The 27959-nt window shown below is 44.4% G+C and overlaps 2 pseudogenes; one reads left to right on the plus strand and one right to left on the minus strand.

Annotated features, from left to right (window-relative positions):
• The first annotated feature begins 1568 nt into the window (after positions 1 to 1568).
• Positions 1569 to 27959, plus strand: part of LOC140601406 (NADH dehydrogenase [ubiquinone] 1 alpha subcomplex subunit 1 pseudogene) — a 218670-nt pseudogene continuing 192279 nt past the window's right edge.
• Positions 6654 to 7398, minus strand: LOC140601405 (MICOS complex subunit MIC26 pseudogene; annotated as a pseudogene).

The raw sequence follows: 27959 nt of genomic DNA on the forward strand, positions 1-27959 counted from the left end.
CACAGAGAGAGGGAGGCAGAGACACAGGCAGAGGGAGAAGCAGGCTCCATGCAGGGAGCCTGACGCGGGACTCGATCCTGGGACTTGAATCCTGGGACTCGATCCTGGGACTCGATCCTGGGACTCGATCCTGGGACTCCAGGATCACACCCTAGGCTGAAGGCAGCGCTAAACTGCTGAGCCACCCAGGGATCCTCCCATTTTCTTTGGCCTTTTGGAGCATCTGCCCAGGCAGCGTTTTTTACTGCCCACATGAGATTTCAGTTGAGAGTAGAATTTCTCGATTCACACTCAAAGTTGCCCTTGTCTTCCTGTGACCTGCAGGGCCTCCGCCTGACGCCAAGTATGTGCTTGTGTGTGTGCGTGCTGTGTGTTCATGTGCATGCATGTGTATGTGTGTGCATGTGCCATGTTCATATGTGTGCCTACATGTATGTGTGTGCATGTGTGTGCATGCACATGAGGCTCATTTTGCACACCTCTTACACATACACCCCTCATTGGTCCTCGTGAGTCATTCCTGAGATGTAGGTGAGTGTTTTCTGCTGCTGTTCCTGTGGCTACTTCTAGCTTAATTCCTCCAGGGTTTTTCAGTATGTGTTAGAGATAGCTCGAAAACCATTTCACCAAAGAATTTGGAATTGTTCATCAGTGGACAACAAAAGGGTGTCGTTGATGTGGGCAAAGGTGAGGAAGCACAGAAGTGTTTACTGAGGAGGACAATTTTGAATAAGGAAGGATTGCCCATTCTGAAACACATCTTACCATTTCGATGTCCACACATATGTATTGTATTTTTAAAAATTTTTACTAAAAAATATATGCCAGAGGCACCTGGGTGGCTCAGTGGTTGAGCATCTGCCTTCTGCTCAGGTCATTGATCCCAGGGTCCTGGGATCAAGTCCCACATCGGGCTCCCTGCAGGGAGCCTGCTTCTCCCTCTGCCTATGTCTCTGCCTCTCTCTCTGTGTGTCTCATGAATGAATAAATAAAATCTTTAAAAATAAATAAAAATAAATAAAATTTGCCAGATTGTTTCAATAGAATTGACAGCATCCTATACTTTATATTCATAATTAATGCTTTTTAAAAATTAAAACTTAGGTTTTTAATGTGGTCAAAGGAAAAAACATCCTGATGAGACAATCACCTTTTTGTAAATTGCAATACCCTTTCCTTGGAGTTTGGTGAGGATGCAAGAACTTGTGTCTGGTGACTAGAGAGGATGTTCAGCAGCCACAGGAACCAAGCATAAGAATGGTGTCAATCAGAAAGCAAGCTATGTGAATTTATCAGTACAAACCCCAGGATGCCAGGTGGCTTTTGTCACCATATATGAATCAGAGAGAAAAGATCTATCTCCTCTTCTGAGAAAATAAATAAATACACAAATAAAGGATTGCCTTCAGGTCATTTGTGCTGATAAAAATAGCTAACATTTTTGATCACTTATTGCCTGCCTGTGGTTGTTCTAAGGGCCATGTGCATATTTACTCAGTTCTTCTTAAAACACCCCATACGGTCAATGGTTATAGTATTTTCACTTCCATTTGACAGATAAAGCCACAAGCAATACACTAGCTTGCCCAGAGTTACTCAGCTAATAAGCAGCTGAGCTGGGACTCCCACTCAGCAATGCAGCTCCAGGCCTGGCTGCTAACCCCTTCTTCCTTCTTGGCAGCTGCCTTCACAGAGGAATTCAAGAGGTGGGTGGATTTGATGTAATATTTTGTAATGGGCCTCTTTCCATCCATTTTTCCTGGAGTCTTCTAAGATTGGAGCTGGAGAAAATTTTCCTAGCTCTCTCTCTAAGAGTAGGGGTGTGTTTCTGGTGGCTTCTTTGGCCAGCTCAGGCTTAATCAAAGTGAGCATGTACCCCTATCCCCCCAACCTTGGTCCACTCTGACCTTGGAGACTGTGTGGGGCTGCAATAGCAGTGGGACTTGAGCAAGTGGGTCATGGGAGGTGGGGTGCCTCACTATGTCCTGGGACTCTTGATGTGCTTATCTTCACTGCTCTTCACCTCCTTTGAGTTTGTGTAGGAAAAAGGCTTGTGCTTCTAATTTAGCTCCTTTGGAGACTGTCTTGGGTCTGTGATCTGGAGAGGTGTGAACAGAGCTGCAGAGTGTGCAGGGGCACCCAGGAAGTGGAAACCGGAACAGAGCTCCTTGCCATTGGGGCCCCCTCACCCCATTTCCAGGAACAGGCCAGATTTAACCTTGGGATGTTATTTCCAAGGGAAGGGGAAAGCTGATGCCTGATTCTGTGCAGAGACGCCTCACATGGAGGGTACTGCCTTGTACTGATACTTGTGTGTGTTTTAGTCAGAGAAGTTCAGGTTACCAGACTGTCTTCTTCCCTACACGGTCTCCCCAAATCCACTGACCCCACTGGGCCACCCACCGAGGCCCATTGCCCCAACACTCACTCTCTCCGGAGACTAAGATAAATGTAGGTACCAGGCTCGTGGAACAGAGACCATGTACTTCTGCTCAATAAACAGAAGTACAAACCTAAAACTACTTGAAACCTAAAACTACTATAAACCTAAAACTACTCGAAAAGTAAATCTGTTAATAAAAAGCCAATTTATGGGCAGCCCCAGTGGCCCAGCGGTTTAGCACAGCCTTCAGCCCAGGGCGTGATCCTGGGACCCTGGGGTCAAGTCCCGCGTCGGGCTCCCTGCATGGAGCCTGCTTCTCCCTCTGCCTGTGTCTCTGCCTCTCTCTTTGTGTCTCTCATGAATAAATAAATAAAATCTTTTAAAAAATAAATAAATAAAAATAAAAAGCCAATTTAAAGTGAAAAGAGTTAGTTATTTAAAAAAAGAAAGGAAAGGAAAAAGGAAGGGTAGAGGACATTTTTGGTTCCCTAAGGAGTGCTTATGTGGCTTAAACATAGGCTGGGTCTCATCAGGGAGCCTGCCCTGAAGAGGGATCCATTCGTGAGCTCTGAGAGCACTTGACATTGGGGCGGGGTCCGGTGACAGGACACTAGGCTGATGGTAGATTCTCTCTGACCTGTGATGGCAAATAGGATTCCACACACAATCTTAGTTTGGGTGGAAATGGGACCTGTGGTGAAGGGAAATGTATTACCTTGAACAAGTCCTTTCTAGGTCACGCTGTGCACCAGGGTGACTGTAGAGGTCCTCTGGCCAAACTCAGCTGCCGGTCACCTCACCACTCGTGCTCCCTTGGATGAGCCTCTGCTTCCAGAGCCAGGGGCACCATTCCTCCTTTGCACAAAGATGCTCAGTGGTCTCACATAGCCTGGACAAGGCAAGCAAGCAGAAGAACATCTGAAGTGGTGAGTTCTGGCGTTCTCACTGGACTACCCCAAAGTCAGGAGAGAGACTCTTAGCTTATAAAACTAAGAGAATCAAACAGAAAGATCTACTGTCATGTAGAATAAAAGGAGCATTTTATCAACCCAGAAATATTCATTGGGAACCCACCCTGAATAAAGCACTGTGTAAGGTAACTTTAATAAAGAGTTGGCAGGGATGGTCTTTAGCAGTTATGCCTATAGAATCTGGCCCTCATCATTAGCATTTGGCCAGCTGGTTTCTAATAGGTGGTGTTCACTTCAAATGCCCATTGAGTGACTTGTAGCAGGTGGGCATCGTGCTGAGTGGTGAGAACACATGCTGGCTCCAGACCTGGAGAGCTCCCACAGCAGGGAGAGATGGCCCTTCGCACACTTGCTGATACCACTGATAACCGGGGGGGGGGGGGGGGGGGGGGTGTAGGCAGGGTGGTACCAGGTGGGGAGTGGGGGGAAGGACACACTTATGGGGAAATGGTTACACTGTCGGCTCAACGAGGTGGAAAGGGTGTGCAAACACACATCTCTCACATATCGCATCATATCCTCATGATGCTTGCTCTGTCCATATTGGCCAGTGCTCACTTACTTGTGGTCTTCTTGGTGATTCATTCGTGGCGCTCAAATACCTCTAGAATGGATACTTTACATTGCGATCAGATATGAAAAAACAGACTTACTTGCCATTAATAGACCATATTAGATTGAAGCATGGGAGTGACCTTATATTGATAGCAAAAGACTACACTGAAACAAAGCAGTGTTCTTGATTTTCTTGCCTGTGGACGGCTTGTTCCCACTGTGGAAAAGGAAGTTCAGCAGGAATTTGAACCATTTAAAGCAGCCACTCTTTCTCCTTGATGAGGTCAGAGGGATTCAAAGGAACTGAACAGGACAGCACTGTTTCCCTCCAAGACACAGGGCCCAGTAACAACTAGATCTTCTACGGTGGAGAATGCCCGTGGGTGAAATCTTGTATGTGTATTGCCCATTCATTCATCACTGTATTCCCAGAAAGTCCTTAGAGTGTCTAGCATGTGCCAAACATGGGGGGAGCAGATCAATGAGACATGACCTTACCCCCCCGCCCCCGCCCCATGGTCTAATGTGTGTGGAGTAGAGGCCCTACCTGACCGACCACGCACTGAGCATGAGAGGACACGGGCAAGGAAGAGCGTCCTTCTGTCGGGCTGAGTTAGGCGAGCGAGCTGCTCGCAATGTCCTTGGAGCTGAGCCCAGGAGACTAACTGGGATTCTAGCAGAGGCTTCAAAAGAGAAAGGGAAGTGAAGAATTCAGGGAAATCTGTGTTACTCAGTTAGATTTTAAGGCCACGAGGATGGGGGCTTTCAGAAGGTGTAAAAAAGGGAGTTTGGGTCAGATTCTGGAGTGTCCCAGATGCCACTGAGGAGCTTAGGGTTTTGGTAGACAAAGGGGAGTCACCGAAAGTGTTTGAGCAGAAGCTGACATGGAGCTGATCTTTTAGGAGATTATGGGTGGTTATGTAGAAGAAGAGCCAGAGCCAGAAAAATGACTCAGGAGGCAGAGTGAAGCTGACAGGGCCAGGGGGTGAGATGCTGTGTTCATGTGGACAGAGGAAGAACACCCATAAATGTTGCAGTGGGGTTGTAGCATACAGCACATGCACCTCATATAACACACGTGCTTGTATATATATTTCATTTACACTTTTGGGAGTGAACACACAGAACATAGTGAACTTTCTTCATGTTTGAAAACTCAACATATTGACATTTGAAATTCCAAATAACAATATAGTTATGCTTTGCTGAGCCCTGACCAGATCCCAGGCAGGGTTCTCAGCCCTCCAGATGTGTTAATAATTTTTTTTTAAGATTTTATTTACTTATTCATGAGACACACAGAGAGAGAGGCAGAGACACAGGCAGAGGGAGAAGCAGGCTCCTGATTCGGGACTGGATCCCAGGATGTCAGGATGCCCACTGAATCCTTTCCATACACAAAAGGCAGTTCCCTAAAAACAAATGAACACAGCTGAAAGGAATCTATTAGCTATATTAAGAAGCAAAAGGCAGACACTCAACCACGCAGCCACCCAGGTGTCCCTGTTAATCATTTTTTAAAAATGATCTTACTTATTTATTTGAGAGAGAGAGCAGGAGCAGGGCAGGGTGGGGGTCCAGAGGCAGAGGGAGAGGGAGAAACAGGCTCCCCGCCGAGCAGGGAGCTTGATGTGGGGCTCAATACCAGGACCCTGGGATCATGACCTGAGCTGAAGTTCAGCTTAATTTACTGAGCCACCGAGGCGCCCCTAAGTGGGTTAATCATTTAATCCCTACGATAACCCAATAAAGTGAGCACTGTTATTATTACCATTTTATAGTTCGAAAAATTGCTACAAATTGAGTAACTTGGCTGAGTTCACACAGATAGCCCCAGAAGTTCTCTAAGATAACTTGCAACAGACTTCCTTTAAATAAAATTCCACCCAGGCTATTCAAAATGTAGTGCTTTTTGGCAAAGTGGATCTCACAGTTTTTTTGGGAGGGAGCAGTGTGCACAGTGACTAAGCACTCGACAGGTAGGGTACCACACTAATGACACTTTTTCTGCTTGGCCCCTGGCCAAGTTCACTTTCACATCAGCCGGTCATTAGCCTTCCTTCCTTGCTTTTATCAGCCACCCTGACTTCTGTTACACTGACCCCGCAGACATTCTTTCTGGCTTTTGGCAGTTTCCTGTCTACCTACCCGGCTATTATAATTGGAACAAATAAACATTAAAAGTGACACCCATCCCAGTCCCAGGGAGTTGCCATCAGCTTCTTTCTAGAAATTTGATCTTTTAGGACTGTTTCATTTTTTAGACTTCTTAATTTAGCTAATAGATTCCTTTCAGCTGTGTTCATTTGTTTTTAGGGAACTGCCTTTTGTGTATGGAAAGGATTCAGTGGGGGATGCAAAGGTGTCTCTCACAGAGAGCCCATGCAGGTCTGCATAATTGGCGGGAGTTCAGTTCTCTTCTGCTCACATTTAGGGCAGCTGCTCTGTCCAGACCGGGCCAGTCCTGCCATTGAGGAAGGAGGGACAGTCCAAATGGGCAGGGGGCAAAGATAGGTGGGCTCTTTCTGGGTCTCTCCATAGCACCATGTGTTTTTTCCCATTCAATAATTTGAAAATACTTTGAAGATTGTGAATAGTCAAGCTTTGTGATTGTTTATTTTTTTTATTCAGAATTTTAATTATGTACATAAATAGCAACATGAGAACCAGGAGTTCTAATGCTGGACATTATCTCTAGGTAAAAGGATTTCCGATTAGTCCACTGGTAGTATGGCATCACCCAAGATAACAAAGAAGCCTGGTATAGTTTTTCCTGAAGAAGAAAGCCAATTTACTACATTCAGTACTGACTTCTCTGCCATTTTTCTGTAGAAAATGCATGGAGTTTCCAATGTTTACCTATAGCTGATTAAAATGGGCAGAGCATGGAGCATTCTACTTGTTTCTAGGTGAATTCTTCACATTTTCTGGCTTTTGAAAGTTCTCCTTCCACAAATCTTCTACAACTATGTATCCTCGTAAACCCCAGTCATATAAGTTCTCTCCACTGACCTGCACAAATACTATGGCTTGTTGTGGATAATAAAGAGAGGCAGCTAGTCCCATGAACCCAGGTGGATACACCAGCTTCTTTATTTTTGACCCTCTAGCCAAAAGAAGTCCAACAATGCCAGCAAAACCAGTAACACCAAGTCTTGGAAAAAATCCAGGAGGTGCATTTTGGAGATATTCATAGCTGTCTAACCCCCACTGAACCAAGCTCTGCATCTTGGGCTTTGTTTGTGAGTACATTTCCTAACAACTTGTATATGACTCGCAATAATGTCGGAGATGTGAAATGCTTTCTTCAAGCTGGGTCCTTGGCTCCTCCACATATTTAGATTGACCCTCAGGAACCGAGTAGAGTGAAAGCTCATTAGCCTTCACAGAAGTTTTCTGAGGTGAGTCCCTTTTAGGTGACACATAGACTTTAAAGGTGAGCAGACTCAGACTGGCCGGCCCCACAGACCTCCGAATTACCTTGAACATGTTGCTGGCAGAGGTGACTCCGGCAGGGTCCGTGATTGTTTTTTAAAGGACATTTTCATAGATGAAGGCCAGGGTATTTCATGTGGCACCGTATCCTTGGGCCCATTAGACTGGTACTCAGTGAACAGCAGTTCGGGTGGTGAGGGTGAAGTCACAGGATTTCAGGAGTGTGTCTGCTGAATGTGAGGCCTTGTGCCATGTGCCCCATCATCTAGAATCCTTGAGAAGGGAGTAGAGCCAAAAGGAGAGGAGAGGAGAGAATAGGACAGAAGAGGAAGAGTAGGGAATAGAGAGAGCTATAACACTGCGGTTTCTTTTAGGCAAGAAAAAAACCATGTGATGTAGATTTAGGCAAACAAATTTAATTTAAAAAATTAGGATCCATGCCCAACATGGGGCTTCAACTCATGACTCTGAAATCAAGGGTTGCATACTCTACTGACTGAGCCAGGTAGGAGCCCCTAGGGAAACAAATTTTAAAAGTTGAAGGAAACTGAGTCTCAAACTAGATAATTATCCCTGAAAAAGACATTCACTATCTCTTACTGAATTTTTAACTTTGTGTTACAGAAAATCTCAAACCTATACAAAATGGAATATTATAATGAACCCCCATATATCCATTACCTGCCTTCCACAGTCATCACCTTAGAGTCCATTTTGTTTCATCTAAAACCCCATCCACATTCTGGATTTTTTAAAGCAAATCCCAAATACTATCATTTTATCTGTAAGTATGTCAGTATGCATCTCTAAAATATAAGAACTCTTGTTTTTCTTAAACATAACCATGATGATTATAATCTTAAGGAATGATTTTGAGAAAAATTCATGAGGTTTAAAAAAGAAATTTCCAGCATGCACACCCTACTTATTACTTTTTGGTTTTAAATGACTCTGTCATTAAAGCCTGCTTTGCAGTCTGACTCTGATCCTTCCAGAAGCTGCTCCTCGAGAAGTAGGAGGTGCTATGTGAGAATGAGCCGCTGAATTCTGGAAGGAGACCCAGAGTTCTGGACATGGCTTTATAAATGCACCTGCCCTCTTTCTAGAATTTTGTCCATCTGATCCTCTTCACATATGAACCATCTCTATTCACAGCCACAGAAGTGAAAACAGCCACCGTCAAAAAGAGCAGCAGTTGAAGGGCAAGTGTCTGCCAGCACTATCTCTTGGGAATGGAGAGAAAGAGCTGCCAAAACAGGAGATACGTCTGACATCCAGACAGCGTTAGCCGACTGGTTCCCAAGTAGGAGTTGGCTGTCCACAGAGATGCCCTGTGTAGGTGATATGAATCACAAATACGCTCTGCCTTGATTAATCTCTAACAGTCAGAAAGTCGAAAGCTTCTTGTCATCATGTTCAAGCTTAGGAGTTTGGTTTTCCGTGGGCAGCTGGCTCTAGGAGGATATCACACGACTGTCTCAGGGTCCCCGAGGGATGTTGTAAAAGCTGTCTGTATGTGGGTCCCTGAATTTGAGGTCGTGGGTGTGGAAGGTGATGCACCAGGGAGTTGGCTCTTAGCTTACTGGGTCAGATGTTTCTGAGAACCTTCTTCACCAGAGTTTACAGTTCAGTTTCAGAGGTGAATGAGCCGTTTCAGATGATCAAAAAGATATGCTCTCTCATATCTCCCAGAGAATAATCTTTCCTTCCTCATTACTTTGAAACTGAAGTTTGCTGCCAGCGTAGGAGCCAATCCATTATATCATAATCAATGACATGAATGTTTTGCTCAAGTTCAGATGTCTAACAAGAGTCATTTTCTTTCCGAGGGCGTGTTATCAGTCTCATGAATATATGCTCTGCACTTCATTAGCATTCTTCTAGCAAAACACCATTCTGAGTCATTTCTGAAATATCTGCCCTCGCCTGCAAGTCGTTTCTCAGTTTTTACAAAAATTGCCTTTTCTACTTACTGGCAGAAAAGTTTAATACCACACAAGCCTAAAATGGGTATACTGAGAAAAACACAGCACACCTATGGAGTTGTGACCACAGCAGGGCATCGTGCTCTGGCCCACAACCTCCACCGATGGAGGCTCATCCACCTCCAGGCACAGCCTCGCAAGGGAATGCTGGGTGGGAAGTGAAGTTCCATATTATGTGTATTCACCACTATGGCTTTCCCAGACCTTAAGCCAGAAGGAGGTTTAGAGAGCTTATCAGGGAATGTCAAGTGAAAGAGAAAATTGGCACCCATATGTTAAGAGCTGCTTTATGAGTGACCATCAGAGAGTGTTTGAGCTCCTGCCCCACAGCACTGTAAACACCACTCACCATGGTCAGCTCTGGCCTGGCCTGGTCCCCTGTTTGCTTCCTCTAGAATGAACAAGAAAATATATACTCCAACATATTGGCTATTAATGTGTTTCTTTCAACTGGGGTAATATATGTCTCTCCCTCTATCTGATTGTTGTAAAGACTGTCCAGCTTGCCCCTTGGAATCGCACCAACACAGAGTCCCAGTCTGCAGGGATGCCCTCCTGGCTGTCTATCCGAAATGACCCTATCTGGTTTAAGAGCTTGCTTTCAAAGGACCCTAAGGGACAAGCACTGTTCCATACTCGACTCCCTTCCAATTCCATGGGGTGTAGACCCTCCATTCCCGTCGAGGACCACCTGCTCTCTGGAGTGCGTGTCTTTGAGATGAAGGGTTTGCTCTCCCTCTGCAAGCAGAACTTTGATAGTGCATAGCCACAAGGGACCCCCAAGAGCTTCCAGAAGCTTCTGATTCATGGAAGCCACCTAAACGGGCCTCTGTGTTGCATAGAGTTGTTTTTAGTACTTGTGTCTTTGGCCACGCACTTCCCTGGTGGGGAGGCTCAGGCTCTTGGGCCCAGGCCAGAGGCAGGATCTGAAGACAGTTACAATTCTTTGTTCAGTGAAGTGACTGGCTTCTGGCTCTCCTACCTCCAGACCGGGGCCTCTCAGAACAAAGCGAGGACTGCCACTGGACTGAGGGTACCAGTCCTGGTTGTGGACACTGGGGTTTACAGCCCAAAAAGGATAAAGACGGAAATTCCATAGTCAATTCATTTCAACCACACTTTAAAAAAAAATTTACACTTATTATAGCTAAGTTGTTTCCAAAATGTTATGGAGGATATGACATGATCAATGGTATCTTCCATTCCTGCTCCCCCAACCCCTGCCCCAGAACATGAAAGTCCAGTAGGAAAGACAAGCCAAGAAGCCGGTTCTAACCAAAGCTAAATCAGATGCAGACCCTCCTAGACTTTAATATATGCCTTTAACATATGATATATAAATTATATATATAATTTATACCCTTGAACAACTATGGCCATTAATATACCAGAGCATTTAATAGGAACTAAATTTGTTCTTTCATGAACTGGCCAGAGAACTTTTCATGACAGTGCTGCCCCCCAAGCCATCTTGCTTGCTTCATTTATCTTATCAAAATGAACAGGAAATTGAATGAACCAAAGCTTCACCTGTGTGCATTAAATAGAGGGGAGACCAGGTTGAAAATCACAGGAAATACTGAAGGCTTTCGTTCCATCACGCATGTGCTTGCTTAGTAAATATCAGTTGAGTGCCTATGTGTACAAACAACTTTTCCAGGCACAGACCAAGGTCCCGGCTGTCATTGAGTTCAGAATCTAGGGAGGGAGGCAGGAATAAACAGGATACATAAAATACAGAGTGTAGACAATGAAAAGGATCAAGGATAAAAAAAAACAAAGCAGGGAAGGGGTGAGGAAGTCAAATCTGGGGAATGGTATACTTTAAAAAGAAGGCCTCACCCAGGACAGGGTGACTTTTAAGTAAAACCTGAAGGAAATAAGAAAATGACACAATCAGATTACCAAGAAAAAGAAATCTGGGCAGAGAAAGTAGCATGAGCAAAGGTCCTGAGGCTGGTGCTGACAGTGTGGTGATGGCCTTATCCTAGTGTCAGTGGACGTGTCTGAGTCTGGGTTGGTCTCAGGGGAGCAAATGAGCACTGACAACAGATGCCCATGCAGAATAGCTGGAAAATGAGCCATTCCTGAAAAGTGTTGGATGCCCTTAACTCAGTGATGACCCACAGACCAAATGACCAACCTGTCAAAGTTGACAACCAATGAAATCTGTTTAGCAACAAAATGACTGAGATGATTTCCCTTTCTCCGTGTTTTTGCTCACTGCTTACTCCCCGGGCCTCAGGTGGTGCCGGCCACATAGCTATAGCTCAGTAAGGGTTCATTAAATGGATGTTTCAGGAAGCATGTGAGGACCTGCAGCGCGGCCCTTGTAGTGAGCGTCCCGGGAGTTAGATCCGTGCAGGAGCAGGAGCAGCACTGCCTGGAAGCCAGGCTGGGAGACCATGAGCTAGTTACCAGGGGAGGTGGGCCGGGGCTGGTTCTGACAGGACCCGAACACGGAGACAGCGGGAGGCATCACTAGTAGCTTGCGGGTCCCACCAGCCCACAATGATTGAGGATCCAAAGTGCTCGAAAAATAATTCTTTAGTCCTATATCTCCTGAGCATGCTCAGTACCATGGAGCCTCAGTTTACAAACTTTCCAGGCAAACTGCTGCTCTTTCTCTCATCAACGTGTTAGAGAGAGGACTTGATTCCCCTTGCTGCCAAAAGTGCCCTTGCTTTCAAGTTCAAACCAAAAAGTAGTGTGGTTGTTCTTCAAGCTGATCCGTGCAGAATAACCGCAAATGCCAACCCCGGTGATGGTTTCTAATTGAATGTGACTTTCTTTGTTAACGCCTGTCCTTGCCCCCAGCAGCAAACTGACAACCAGGACTTGCCTTTGTGAGCTGAAATGATGTAGCTGATAACCAACAGCTTGTATTAATTTTTCCTGATAATCTCACGGCACTTTTAATGAGATCGGTGGCAAATGCCGTGTTTCTGGGGCAAATTAATTCGTCCTTGCAAAACAGAGCGTCAGCGATTTTTATTTCCTTTGTGTCTGACATCTAATGGGTTGTGTTTTCAATGGCAATTGATACAACCTTGTATTTCGGCCACACTGCAGGAAGGACAAGATTTTGCCAAGAGCAATAAAATCAGCATAACCACAATTGAATGTCAGGCAATTGAAGTTTGAAAATGGGTCTGCTGATGTTTTGTCCCTTCGTTGTCCATGTGGCAGGACATTGTGACTTCGCAAAGGGCCAGAGGGGTGAGCAAGGATGCCGGCCAGCCACTTGGCCTCCACGCAGCCTGGTCGTGAGAAGGAACGTGGCTGTGAAGTGTGACCCTCTGTCCCTTATGGGCTTCCGCCCGTGCGTCCTGTGTGGTGGTGACCTGCATTTATGTCCTTCCTATTGCTGAGGCCACGAAGGGGCAAACCGCTCTCGTACCCGCCTCTTCCCTCATTTCCAGGCTGTTATTGCCACCCCCTCCCCAATCAAACCAAATTTTCTATCAGAATTGGAAGGGGTTTGGCCACAGCAGCAATCACTGGTGCCACAGTCTTTGCAGAGGATGGAGTTTTGAACTAGGCAGGTCGTGGAGTAATGTTGAGATTTAACCACGTCTTTCTCAAGCTGGATAGGAAAAGGCCAGGGCCCTGAATTCACTGATGCAGTTTTAAAATGTTAACACTCCTAGAATTTTGACTGGGGCCTGTTCTGCTGTGAAGGGTCCCATCCCAGAAGGGGTAGACATGCTGATATTTTCTTTGATAAGCACTGGGGTCCTGAAGACTCTGAGAGACCCATAGGGTAGAGTGGGGTCTTTCCACAGACACCACCGTAAAGAGCAGATGGGTTTGGCACATCTCACTCCATCCTCTCTTTAATTTCCAGAAAGATAAGAGAGGCTGCTCCCAGAGCTCCTCTGTCCTGTTAGGGTTGACCCTGCTTGTCTGGCTGGTGGTGGAGTAGGGCACCGCTGTTAAAAACCAGCAACAGACGGTGGTATCGGGTGTCTGCAATACCACGTAAGAGGGGCCAGGGACCAACTCTCCTCCCTTCTGACTTAGGATTGACACCTTGGAATGGCCAGTGGGTGACAGATGCCCAGAAGGTGAGCATCTCCCTGGAGCTGAGGTCAGAGTTCTGTTGGTCGTTTGTAACTTGAAGTTAAAAGAAACAAGTCATACAAGTAAATTATTATGAGGTAGAGTGGCTTAGAACCCACTATAAGTAAACAAAAGCAGGGTATGAGTAGATATTGTCAAGATGGGCCCCGATGGTAAAGCCATACAACATACTAATCATATAATGATTTGTGACCCCCACGTGGGCACCACTCTTGAAGCTGGCACATCCCAGGCTGGCATGCCTATGTACTAGAGACAGTCATGAGTAATCTTGTCTCTGAAAAAGGTTTTCCTGTTCAAAAATCATGTTCAAGACCAATGCATGGGACAGCTTTTTGGGTCATAAGTCTAACCCAGGAGCTTTAGTTTAAGTGATATGGGGTGGGGGTGGGGGGGAAGTATGGTTCCTCTCAGATGTCCACAGGCCATGTGGATATATAATTAAGTTAATCGTTTGATTAGACAGGAATACGGACAAACTAAAAGTTTTCAAAGGAGCCTGACAGATCTGTTTCAAGAAGGCCAGAATTCAGATGCAGCCAGAAGCAGTGTTTGGTTCATGGGTGCTTGCCCCTCAGCCTGTCCCAGTTTTAATAATATGGAAACCCTGATTTGCTTGGCCTGACCCTTTGCTCAGGCAGTGTGTTTTCTGTTTTAATGTGAATCTGCCAAGACCACCGATGATAACATTTACAGCTTGGAACAAAAACTGATTTGTGGTGCTATAAATAGAACAGCATATAATCTTTTTTTGTTTGTTTGTTTTTAACCAAAGACTATCAGGTTACTTCACAATTGCATTTACCTTCATATTCAGAGGAAGAATAAATAAACTGCTTCCCCTGCTGCTCAGCAGCTTGGCCATCTGAAAAGCCCAGTATCTGAAGTTAGTTCCCAGTGGGAGAAATGGTGCTTTACCACAGCTACCTAAATCAGTCTCTGATGTTCTGGCTCTGACTCAGGATGCCACACTGTAAATGTAGCAGCGACACCGTAAAGGCCAGGGTCTTTCATACCACATGAAGACTGAACTTCTTTTCTGGGGCACATGGAGCCACATAATCCGAAAGACACTGCTTTGAAATAATGACTGTGCTCAGTGGCAAAGAGTAAAGCTTGATATTGCGCAAGAATGGTGTCATTCAACCAATCCCCCAGTGTGTTCATTTGGTGGTTAAGTCTAGCTGTTTTTGGAGTGTCCCCAGTCTCACCCAAGCAAATCATATGCATTCACAGGCACATCAACATAAATGCACTTAATATAATACATACTAATAAATATGTACAAATAAGTATAATGAATATAACATAGCTAACAAGTAAACATGTTTTATATAAATGTATTTATTACGAATGTATATTTATAATATAAATATCAATAACACATTGCCAAATGAATGAAGGACTCCTTCCTTAAAACAGTCTAAGTATCTAACGTTGCCACCATGATTCATTCATCTCCTGTGAGCATTCCCTATGCATATAATCAATACTTATGGCAAAATGATTTTCATTTCACCTCATAAAATGGAAAAATTATTTTCTCATATTTTGGCTATCCTAAATTTAATATAGGACAATATTGATATTAAAAAAATAGAATGAAAAAAAAATAGAACAGTATTATAATTCTAGGGTTTACAATTTTTTTCCACCCAGAAAATTAGTACTTTCCAAATTTTGGTGTCTTATTGAAAAACAAAAGAGAAAACATTTATGACAAATAATACCAGATTAATATTCACATTATATTTAAAGATAAGATTAATACTTAAAATAATGTTACTAAAAATCAGTCCCAGATGGATGGCAAATTTAAATGTGAAAGGTAAAACAATTCCACTTTTACAGGAAAATATGGAATATCTTCACAATATTGGCAAAGGCAAAAATTTCTTAATGAGAATACCAAAAGAAAATAATGACATTACTATAATGTCGGGTACAGAAGTTAATTCTCTTTACCTGGGTGAAAAAGAAGGTTAAAAGAATCAGGAAGAACCAGAGGGGGTGGATGAGCCATTTCCCTTATCTTAGAAAGGGAGGCTCCAGAAGAAAGTGGTAATTTTCAGACAGGTTTGTGTCCGCTCTTTTCCTGCCTCTTTCCGGCAAGGGCTCCTGTGTGGCCACGCGTTCTGCATTGTTTCATTCAGAGTACGAATCAGGTATCTCATAAGAAAAATCACAATGTGAGGTGCCTGGGTGGCTCAGTGGTTGAGTGTCTGCCTTCAGCTCAGGTTGTGATCCCAGGGCCCTGGGATCGAGTCCCACATCAGGCTCCCAGAGAGAAGTCTGCTTCTCCCTCTGCCTAGGTCTCTGCCTTTCTCTGTGCGTCTCTCATGAATAAGTAAATAAGATCTTTTTAAAAAATCACAATGTAATTTAAATCCTAAACAAAGCAGCTATTCAAAGAAATGATGCTGTTAACTATTCTTAACTTATAAATTACATTTTTGTTGCAAGTCCTTTCGGTTTGAAGATCATATGATACAATTGGAGGACAGAGAACAATGAGGACAGCTCCTCCCTGTAAGTTCCAAGGTAATTCAAGGTGATGGTTAACTATTGAGTGATTAGAGAAATGCGTCTTGGGACCTGGCCCAGACTCCGTGTCCTTGCAGCTCCTTTCCTCCATGGTGTCTGGTTCCCTCCACGTTGCTGGCAGTCAACAGCTGTCAGATTTATGAAGAATGAGATAATCACACTCATTTTGGACTAGGAGCACTTGAGTGCCATGTAGCATGTTGGTATCGATGAAACACACCAATACCCACCTGCTGAAGTTAGTGGTAATTGAGAGACTCGGTGCACATGCCTGGATATCCGAGGGTATTTCAGGTGTTTACCTCTAAGGGTTAATCCTGTGACCAAGACTCAAAAAGAAACTTCAAGAATCAATGTTCGAACTTCCAGATTGAATGTATCACCCATGTGATGTAGGGTATGAATAAAAATCTGTAGCGCAGGTTTTGAATAGATCCCTTCGGATGTGAGCATGAACGTGTGTGTGTGTGTGTGTGTGTGTGTGTGGTTCACTTAGCCCTTGGCAATCTCAAGGATGTGAGCAGAGCTCTGCTGACACCCCAATTTCTCTCCATGTCCCAAGTTTCAGATCAAAAGCTAGGCCTCAGGGGGATCCCTGGGTGGCTCAGCGGTTTCGCGCTTGCCTTTGGCCCAGGGTGCGATCCTGGAATCCCGGGATCGGGTCCCGCGTCGGGCTCCGGGCATGGCGCCTGCTTCTCTCTCTGCCTGTGTCTCTGCCTCTCTCTCTCTATGTCTATCATAAATAAATAAAAATAAACATTAAAAAAAAAAAAAGCTGGGCCTCAAAAGTCCATTGCCCTCCAAAAGCCCTAGACCCTTGCTACTCAACGTGCAGTCCTTGGACGGGCAGCAGTGCTTCCCCAGGGAGCTTGTAAGAAATGCAGAATCCCAAGCTGCACCCCAGACCTAAACAATCAGGACGTGCATTTCATCAGGATCCTCTGAGGACCCGAATAGCCATGGGTATTTGAGAGGCTGAGAAACACTGCTCTGTAGGACATATGCAGGTGACAGTCTCTTCTCTCTTGAGAGTATTTCTATGATTCAGATCCTTGTTTTGGTGATTTTATAATTAAACATACTTAGGGACTGAATATTTTAAAACTTGTTCAGCTTGCTCATGCCTGCTTCGCAACATATCTGTAGTCTGGGGTTTCTTGGTGAGATGTGCTTCTCACCACATGGCTCACCAAGGTCTTGTCTGGAGAGCAGAATTACAGACGGAATGGGATTACAGCAGCCAGAAAACCCCTGGAAGCTCGCGGACCTGGCCGCACGTGGGGCTGTCTGAGGGATGTCTCCGGGACAGGATGCCATCAGGACTTATGGTCTAGTAGCAGAATATTTGCGACTGATCTACAACCCTGCCTTAATTCCAGTAGTTGCCTACATCATTTGTGATCCTTTTCTTGTGTGATACAAAACAGACAATTCCCTCCCCAGTTTAGATTTTGAAAATTTGTTTAAAAAGCAATCATGGCATTTTGACTTTTTACATACATGACTAATGAATATAAAAGCCAGGAAGTTTTTAGGATCTCTTTCCTTCTTGGATTTATCTCAATGTTCCCCGCTTGAATCCGGTGAGTTTTTTGTAAAATTTGCTCTTTGTGGCTCTCGTGTAAATTTGCTGCAAAGATCACTCTCAGGCCCTCTTTCCCTCGCCACCTTTCCCTTCCAGCAGCCTCCATCTCTGGCTGCTCACCCTGACTTGTCCCCAGCCCACTGCGGCCAGATGTTCCTCACTGGGCCCTCAGTCTCATGTTCTAAAAGGAAAAGCCTGAGCAACTTGACTTCCCTGTTCACCAACAGGAAGGGATCCTGTTGCAGCTCACACCCCTGCTCTGCTGGTTTTATGGCCGCTCATGGAAATGACATATGTGGGGTAGGGTCCCATAAGAAAAAGCTTCACAGGGATCCAGCCATGTGTTTTCAGATCAGATTGTGCCGTGGGAAGCTCAGCCAGGGGGTGTGAGGAAACCCACCCTAGACTCATCAGCCTGAAGACAGGGGACAAGGGAGGCGATTCTAGGGGCTTCAGGGTAAGCTGTGGCTTCCCTGCCCCCTGTGTGGATCGGTGCACCTATTCATGATGTGGACAGTGTGTTCTCAAGCTACATGGAAGTCAGTTTTTTGTAAGCCGAATAATATTTTAATTGCGCTGGGGCGGGGGGCTGTCCTGCAGCATATCATCTGTGTAATGAAGCACCCTCCAGTGATGCAGTTAACCTAATAAAAGCCTACAGTGACATCTCTGAGTTTCTTAAAACAGCACGTACATACCACAGGTATGTATAAATACATTTGTAGATGCACGGATATAGCAGATAGAGTAATACCAGCAACGATACCAATAAACCCCAACATGCCAGTGGCTTGAGACTTAGGGAACAATCCAGCACTGTTCCTCCTGCTTGCCAGGCCTTCTCCTTTCCCTAGTGATTCAGAGACCCTGGCTCCTTCCATCTCACAGTTCTCCACCATTTTCAGAGGCCTTAGAGGCCTCTCCATCCAGCTATTGAAGAGAGTAGAGAAATTCCATCTGTTTCTCAAAGCCTTGGCCTGGAGGTGACCTATGTTTCTTCCTGTCATCTCCCATTGGTGAGAACAGGCCTCATGGCCACAGTAGGCCACAGAGGGGCTGAGCCATGCAGGTTTTTGGCCACAGCTCAGTACAGAAAGGTTGACAAAACGCCTTCTCTGCCACACCTTCTGTGCTTAGTCAAGGGTTTAATAAGCAAATTTCCTCTAACATGTCTATAACGCTTCCTACGTGGAAGGCTGAGTGACGGGTGGTATCTTTAGCATATGGAAAGTGAATTGAGGCCCTAGGGAAATTTATTTGCATTTTGACAGATGTGGGAGGAGAAATGAAGATCCTAGGGGCTTCCTGTGCTTTGCTAAGTCTGCTTTTTTTCATCACTATGATATTGATTTTAATTTGGAAAAAAAAAAAGCAAGCAAGTGCAAAAAAAGTTAAATGCACAGAAGCAGCTTTGTGGCCTGTTGTCTAATGAAACAAGGCTCAGGGCTGCAGGGGGCATGGAGCCTGTGCACCCCACCATCTGATTTACTTTGGACCCAGTTCTCTGGGTTCCAGAGGAATCACTAAACCTTTGTAGAACTGACCTAGGACTGAAGCCTGCTTTGTGCTGTTTATACTTCCTTAGATTTCATAACTTTACTGGACCCTGGAAATAGTTTTGTTTTTAGCCTAAAACATAGATGTACCAAGTTCTTGTGACACTATAAGTAATCCAATAACCAAAACACAGCCCCCATCTCATTTGTTCTGAGTGCAAACATCACATTATTAAGAGCTGGGAGGGATGCCTTTTGCCTGGAGACACGGGGCCTTAGAAGGAAAAATCCAGCAGTAGAGTCCCATCGACTCAGGTCTCACCCAGTTCTACCACCTGACACTTTGGGCGAGAACCATAGTTCCTTGCACCTCAGCTGCCTTATCTATGACATGGAGCAAAATCATGCACTTTGCAGAGTTGCCATGTTGGCTGGAGATACAGGGTATGGGGGCTGCTCCCTAAGGGGTGGCGGGGAGATGATTTCCACTGAGTGTGCTCCTTCCCTCTATCTTACCTCCACCTCCTGGGGAGCGATTCCTCCTCAGCCCCCTCCTCACTGTTCTGACCATCATGCGGGGGGGCCTGCAGTCTCAGTCCCAGACCTGGATCTCTAACTAACCCAGCTTATTTGCCCTGAACCCCATGTTTTCTTGACTTTGCGGCACCTTCTCTGGGTCTCCCTGACTCTGCTGAAACATGTGCCTAATTCCCAACTTCTTTCCCCACAGGGCGTCTCCTCCTGCCTTCTCCATTCCTATTTGCTTTTGTCCTCATTGCTCAGGTGCCTGGGTGGACCCACTTCCCCTTCCCTCTTCTCCCTCCTTCTCCAGTGGCCTCCTTCCTGCCTCCCCACCTTCCTCTGCATCCTCGACGGCTCTAGTCCACCCTCCACTTCAAGGCCAGATGCGTCTTCTTACAACTCTTCTGCCCTTAGTAGCCAACGGAAGCTGCCTGCTGCTCACCCGGTGAGAAGCTTGCTGATGACCGTCCAGCTCTGAGTGTCCTGAGGCTGAAAGAAGCCCTTACTCTGACAGCCAGCATCCTGCAGGCTCATCTTATCCTATTCCTTTAGCTCCCTCTCCTCCCCGGATGAGCTCACTCCAGTACAATCTGATTGAACGAAAAGTTAGCTATCTGAAGCCACAGATGTTCATGAAAAAAATCTGGCTCTGTCTTCCCTGCTCTGCTTTCCAAACTCACCCCATTCTCTCTCAGACTCCCCTTACCTAGAATACATCCTTCACTCCCCACTCTTTTATTTATTTATTTTTTAATTTTTATCCTCCCCACCCCCCCGACCTTCGCAGAATCTCTCACCCACCAGGTGTTGTCGGTGTGCCGACAGGGCGGCATGTGGAAGACAGTGGTGTCCACAGAGAAGAGTGGGTACTGAGTGGCTTTTACAAGGATGTCAGAAGTAGTATTTTTTTATTGAAGTACAATCAACATACAGTATTGTATTAGTTTCAGGAGGACAGTATAGTGATTTAACAATTCTATATATTACTCAACACTCCTCACAACAGGTGCCCTCCTAACTCCCCATCACCTCTTCCGCCACTCCCCACCCTCCTCCCTTCTGGCCACCAGCAGTTTGTCTGTCTTTAACAGTCCTTTTTTTTTTTTTTCTCCTTTTGTTTGTTTGAGGTTTTTTGACTTTGTTTCTTAAATTACATATATGAGTGAAATCATATGATATTTGTCTTTCTCTATCTGACATATTTCACTTAGCACTATACTCTCTACTTCCATCCATGTTGTTGCAAAGGGCAAGATTTCATTCTTTTTTATAGCTGAGTAGTAAATATTCTAGGGTGTGTGTTTCTGTACTTATATACACCACATTTTCTTTATCCATTCATCTATAGATAGACACTTGGAATGCTTACATTTCAATGCTTCAATAAACATAAGGATGCATATTAGTGAATTAGTGTTTTCATTTTCCTTGGGTAATACCTGGTAATGGAAATACTGGATCATAGGGTAGCTGTATTTTTAACCTTTTGAGGAATCTCCATGCTGTTTCCACAGTGGCTGCATCAGTTTGCATTCACACAACAGTGCACGAGGGTTCCTTTTTTCCTACAATTTTAGAAAGATGTTAGAATTATTAAACTTCCAAAAACCTGGCTTCCTAAAGCTTTAGAATTCAACTTGTAAATTTAATTATTTTACTTAACTACTCTAGCTTTACAACTCATTAATTATATGTCCTAAATATTTTATTTTTATTTTTTTATTTTTAAAGATTTTATTTATTCATGAGAGACACAGAGAGAGAGAGAAAGAAAGAGAGAGAGAGAGAGAGAGAGGCAGAGACACAGGCAGAGGGAGAAGCAGGCTCCACACAGGGAGCCCAACGCGGGACTCAATCCTGGGTCTCCAGGATCACAGCCTGGGCTGAAGGCAGTGCTAAACCGATGAGCAACCGGGGCTGCCCCTAAGTATTTTAAACAACATTAAACATCTAACATATTTGATAGTCTTCTTAGGCATTCCCGATGTCTGTGACAAGCAGAACTTTCCAAACATTTAATATATTTTGTAACTCTGCTGAATGAAACTTACAATGCATGTTCAGTTTATGTACAAACGTAGACAAATCATCTTATACCTTCCAACTTATATCCAGATTCTGAAATCAAACACTTGACTATATGTTTTATAACCACTAGGCTAATCTTTTGGATTGTTAAATCCAAAATATGAAATATTATAAACCCTTTAAAAAGGGGAGACACAACAATTGCTCACTAAAATCAGTGTGTTAATTTATGGACTTGTCTTACTCCAGAACTTTTTTTGTCATTCCAAACTGAAGACTCATACCCATTAAACAATAACTCCCCAGGCCCCTCTCTTCTGTCTCTACTAATTTGCCAATTTAGATATTTCATATAAGTTAAAATTGTACAATATTTGTCCTTTAGCATCTGGCTTATGTCACAGCATAATATCCTTGAGCTTTATCCATGTAAGGTGTGTCAAAATTTCGTTTTCTTTTTAAGATTGAATACTGTTCCATTGTGTGCACGTCCCACATTTTGTTCATCCATTCACCTATCGTAAACACTTGCATTGCTTCTACCTTTTGGCTATTGTTAAGAATGCTGCTATGGGTGTACAAGTATCCCTTTGAAGCCTTGTTTTCATGTTCTTTCTGATAAATACCCAGAGGAATGGATCATACGGTGATTCTATTTTTAATTATTTTAGGAACTGCAGTGTTGTTTCCCACAGAAGCTATACCATTTTACTTTCCTCCAAACAGTGCACAAAGGTTCCAGTTTCTCCACAACCCCCCAACACTGACCATCTTCTGGTGTGCGTGCATGCATATGTGTGTGTGTTTGTGATTTTTTTTTTTTTTTTTTGTAACCACATTTTTTTTTCCCCGCTGGTTCTCACACAGGCTTCCCTCGCCTCTCTCTAACTTTGGGGACTGGCTGTTTTCCCAGGCACGGCACCTTGGCCTGAGAAAGCCGTGAGAACTGAGTGCCTTTTGAAGGAGCGCTTGGCTTCTGCAGTGGAAGAGAACCTTCATGCATGGGGAGCGTGGGAAGTTCCCCTCTTGCCAGCAAAGGAATGAACTTGTCACATGAAGGGACCAGCAGACCTGAGGAAAGGGACCGTCCTCCTGGCTGGCACTGATGGGTACAGGGGTGGGTGAGGAGGGTGATGGACCACGGTAAGACTCACTGATAGCCAGGAAGTCGGCAGCCTGTGTGACCGAAGAATTCCTTTTGTCCTGTGTGCCGGTGAGGGCCTTGACAGAGGGATGTCGAGGTCTGCCCCTCTCAGGCAAGCCTGGCTCTCTCAGAACATTCTATCTTCCGCCAGGAGGCCTGTTGAAGAGATTTTTTTTTTTTGAAGAGATTATTTCTCAACATTCATGTTTCCCTTGCATTGATGTTGTGAACATCCCTTCTTCTCCAAGGCCAGTAGTAGAATCCAGTTATGTTTCCAGGATCTTGCTACTTGGAATTAAATTCTTTCTTTTTTTTTTTTTTTAAGATTTTATTTATTTATTCATGAGAGACACACAGAGAAAGGCAAAGACATAGGCAGAGGGAGAAGCAGGCTCCTTGTGGGGAGCCCGGTGTGGGACTCGATCCCAGGACCCCAGGATCATGACTTAAGCCAAAGGCAGACACTCAACCACTGAGCCACCTAGATGCCCCAGTTCTTTCTGAGAAACATAGGAGATATTGCAAAGGATGAGAGCCTTGTTCTGTAGTGCTCTATAGGAGGGAATGAAGGAAGGAGCACTGAGAGCAGGGGAAGAAATCAAGCTGCTGCCAAAATAAATACCAGAGAAAGCCCCCAGGCTCCTGGATGGAGAGAATTTCCTTGAGCTCTCCGCCAAGACCCAAGGAACAACTTAATGCATTGAAGCAAATCATATAAAAAGCCTACACAGGTTTCCCTTTGAATTTAAAAACTAGGTTGAATCTAGAGTAAGAAATATTTTCCTTGCCGTGTAAATAACTTCTGATGGGGTTGTGTCCCCATTGCATGGAAGTGCTGTAGAACCTGCCTCCTAGGGATCCCTGGGTGGCGCAGCGGTTTGGTGCCTGCCTTTGGCCCAGGGCGTGATCCTGGAGACCCGGGATCGAATCCCACGTCGGGCTCCCGGTGCATGGAGCCTGCTTCTCCCTCTGCCTGTGTCTCTGCCTCTCTCTCTCTGTGTGACTATCATAAATAAATAAAAATTAAAAAAAAAAAAAGAACCTACCTCCTAACCATTTAAGTGTATCCTTCCTGCCCTTTCCAAGGTGAGGGTGGGGGGCAAGCTCAAGCCTGGAGCCCCGACCCAGACACCCACTCTGACATTCACCCTTGGCCTTGCCCACCCTCTCTTCTACCCGTGGCCATCCCTACCAGCCCACATATTTTCTATCTCGATTTTGCAAAATCCTTTTTTCCTGACCTCTCTAATAGAAAAGTAGAATTTGGCAAACAAGCACCTGTTGGCACAAACCTTTCGAATAATAGACTTACTTTAGACTAAAGCATACAATGGGTCTTATAGTTTGCCTTAGGCCACCATTTAAATGACTTGGATAATGAAATGGAAAACCAGATGGACTAGAATAAGCATCTTATCTGCATTGAATGGCAAAGAATGATCCTTCTTTGCCTCTCAAACAGCCACAATCATTGTTTCCATGACCTATGAAGCTGATGCTGAAATCAGCTCTTGCTTCTGCATCAGTTCATAAATTATTAGGGAAATTGGTGAGATTTTGCTTTTGCTGTCAGTCTGTTCATTTGACTTGTAACTTCTGGCCTTAACGCATCACATTACTGTGTACTTTAGTTGAACACAGTAATAAATAAAACATTTGTTTAATTTTAGACCCAAAGATAAATCTTGGGAGCTGTTAAATACTCTTCTAACTTAATAAGGTCTCCCAGGAAAGAATTTGCCTTCAGTAAATCACAGAACTGGGTCTACAGGCCATCCAAGTAAAATTACCAATGCTCTAAACACGATTGGCTGAGTTGATAGTTTGTCATTTTTCCCCCCTTGTCTCTACCTGTGTATTTTGTTCAGTATCTATTGAGGCTCAAGGTGCTTTAGAACAGAACAGTAAGAAACAGTGTCTGTTATTCAACCATTCATTCACCCATCTATCCATCTATCCAGTCATTCATCATCTATTGAGTACCTACTATGTGCCAGACTGTGTCAGGCATTCTATTCAAGAGCAATATTTCAGTGAGGATGGTGTGGGCAAAGACATACAATAAAAGGCTTAGAGAATAGACACTAACTTGAATATTAATCCAAGAAAATTGTTTGGCGGATGTATTAGTTACCTAAAACAGGTTTAAAGGGGCACCTGGTGGCTAAGTGGTTGAGCATCTGCCTTTGGCTTGGGTCATGATCCTGGGGTCCTGGGATCAAGTCCTGCATGAGGCTTCCTGCAGGGAGCCTGCTTCTCCCTCTGCCTGTGTCTCTTCCTTTCTCCCTGTGTCCCTCATGAATTAATACATAAAATCTTAAAAAAAAAATAAAGCAGGCTTAAAACAACAAACATTTCTTATCACAGTTACGGTGGGACAAGAACCTAGACACAGCTTAAATGAACATCTTAAGCTCAACATGTCTAATACGGTTGCTGTCAAGTTGTTGGTCAGGGCTGCAGTCTCATCTGAAGGTTCAGCTGGGGCTGGTGGTGTCTGTGTCCAGATTTACTCATGTGGTTGTTGGCAGGCCTTGTTCACTCACGACATGGGCATCTCTATAGGGCTGCCTCGTGACATAAAAGCTAGTGTGAGAGCACACAAAACAAAAGCTAGTCTTTTTATACCTTAATCTCAGAAGTGCCATTCCATCCCTTCTGCCATATTCTTTGTTAAAAGTGAGTCCAGAAGTCCAGCTCAACCTCAAGGAGATGAATTATGCAGAAGTATGAATACCAGGAAGTGACATCTGGCCTTAATACATCATATTAATGTGTAGTCTAGTTGATAAATAAATAACATTAATAAATAAAACTTTTGTTTACTTTTAGACCCAGAAACAGTAAGAAACTGTTAATAAATGCTGGGATCTATCAAGTGATATTCTAACTTCATCTTACAAATAGTATTCTCCTAGGAGAGATGATGGGCTATCAGGAGATGAGAGCCATCTCAGATGCTAGCAACTATAGTGTGTCAGTTAGGAATTGGATTTAGCTGCTAAGTGGCTTAAACATATAAGCATTTATTTTTCTGACATAATGAGAAATTTAGAGGCTGATAATTATGGCCTTTGCTCAGAGGCTGGGGCTTTGTGGCTCTTCGAGTTTTTTGCTTATGACCCCAAGATCACTGCTGGAACTCCTGCCTTCATGTCTGCATTCCAGGTAGCAGAAAAGTGGGGGATGAGAGAAGAAAGAAAAAGAATACCAGCCCAGTCTCTTCCTCTTTCATTCCAGGAAGTGGAATTCCACTCAAAAAATTCAATTCACATTTCCATGACCATCCCTATCTGTAGTAAAGCCTGGGGAATATAACCTTATGAACCATTATCTTGAAGGGCTCATTGCCTCCAGCCTTTCCACCACCTCATGGCTAAAGAGACCTGCTTTACCACCATGCCTGTCCCTTTAGCTGATCTTGTGCCCACCAAGCCTATCATTGCCTTTGTTAGTAGTTGCTTTTGTGTTCTAGGAGTTTGTGTGACCAGGAAGAAGGACTTCAGTCCTGCCCCCACCTGCACGCACACGCACACTGCCCACTTTAAGCTGACAAGGAAGGCAGCATTAGACTTTTATCATTATGAATGAAGGTACAGAAGTCACAGTGCAGCCTCTTAAGTACAACTTGGGAAGCCTAATTCAGATATCGGAAACCAACTCAGGGAAGTCGATCGTGTGAAATGTACTCAAGAATGAGGTCATTCATATGTCCATTCAACAACTATCTTTTGAGTGTCTGGAGTGTGTATGGCACTGCCTGGGCCCACCAGCGTGAATAAGAGAGGCAAGTGTGTGGGCAACTTTGAGAGACATGGTTCTACCCTGCTTTGCCACGGACTTAAGTCAAAGTCCTTGAATCCTGTCTGCCTCACTTGCATCTTCCCTATAATAGTGAGTAGTTAAAAGTCAGGGTCCTAGAGCAAGATTATCTAAGTGCAAGTCCCTCCCTGCCACTTCTGCATCCCCTTGGGTGAGCTGCTGAATGTCTCTGGGTCTGTTTCTTCATTTATAAAGTGCCTGCCTTATAAAGCTGTGGGAGGATTACGTGAGAAGATGCATGTTGCTTAGCCCAGGGCTGGGGCACAGTAAAAGCTGTGTACATGTCAACTACATAGATGATAGTGCTGATGAAGATGATGGTAATGGTGACAACAATGATGATGATTGTTTCCATTTTAGAATTTGATTATACTTTCCTCACTTCTGAAGATATGCGTTTTGTCTATTTTTCCTATGGAAGAGAGAACACTTTTCCACTACAGATGGACCCCTTTGCCTCCCTGTCTCTCAGGGTAGGGGAGGTTTCAGAACAACTCTTGATTGGTGCAGATGCCCATACAATTCTATAGAAAGTAGCACCTAACTTAGGAGCATACATTTGGTCCAAAGTATTCTTTTAAAGTCGTTAACTGTCATTGTATTTTTCCAGAAATAAACAGATATAAATTGCCCATAGGTCTGCCCACTGAAGATACATTTAACTCTTAACATGACTTGCGTATAGCACTAATACAACCAACCTGAGCTCCCAGTCCTGGGAACTAGAGGGAGGTAAAGGGATAAGAAACAGGGAAGAAGAGATTGGAGGGCAGGGATGCTGAAGCAATATTTTGAAATAGAGAAGTTTATCAATGATCACCTATACCACTGGTTCTCAACGTGGGGTCCACCTCCCCATCCATCTGCTCTTCTTTTGCTGAAGCCAAGCTCACTTCCCCATGGGGAAAAGGTCAATGAAGGGACAGTGAGCTGAGAAGGCTGACCCATACCCAGTAAGAGTGCTAAGCACGTATGTATCTTTGGAGTCATTGGCTCCTTCCCAAAAAAATGCTTGTGAACTCAAATTGAGTTGTAATTGTCAACATTTAAGGGAGTTTGTAAAAAGTCACTATTCGGTAAACTGTATCATATGGTACAGTATGTGTCAGGCACGTGCTAGGTGCTGGAGATACAGAAGTTATCAAATAGGCAGAACCTGTTCTCATGTTGCTGTGTTTTTGGAAAAAAGATGTTTTGCTTCACAAAAGCCAAATCAGACCCCAGGGAGCCTGGCAGGGGATCCACTCTGGGGTCAATGCCAGAGACTGCTCAGCTTGCTATAGCTGCTGTCTCCCCTCATCCAAATCCAGAGCTCACTGCAGTCTCAAGCCCACTTGCTGTGCATTCCAGACATGGGTGCAAATGCTGAGTACCTTTGCTGTGAGGTGAGTGTGAGTTGAGACAAC

Source organism: Canis lupus, chromosome 12, assembly GCF_048164855.1.
Source record: "Canis lupus baileyi chromosome 12, mCanLup2.hap1, whole genome shotgun sequence".
NCBI lineage: Eukaryota > Metazoa > Chordata > Mammalia > Carnivora > Canidae > Canis > Canis lupus.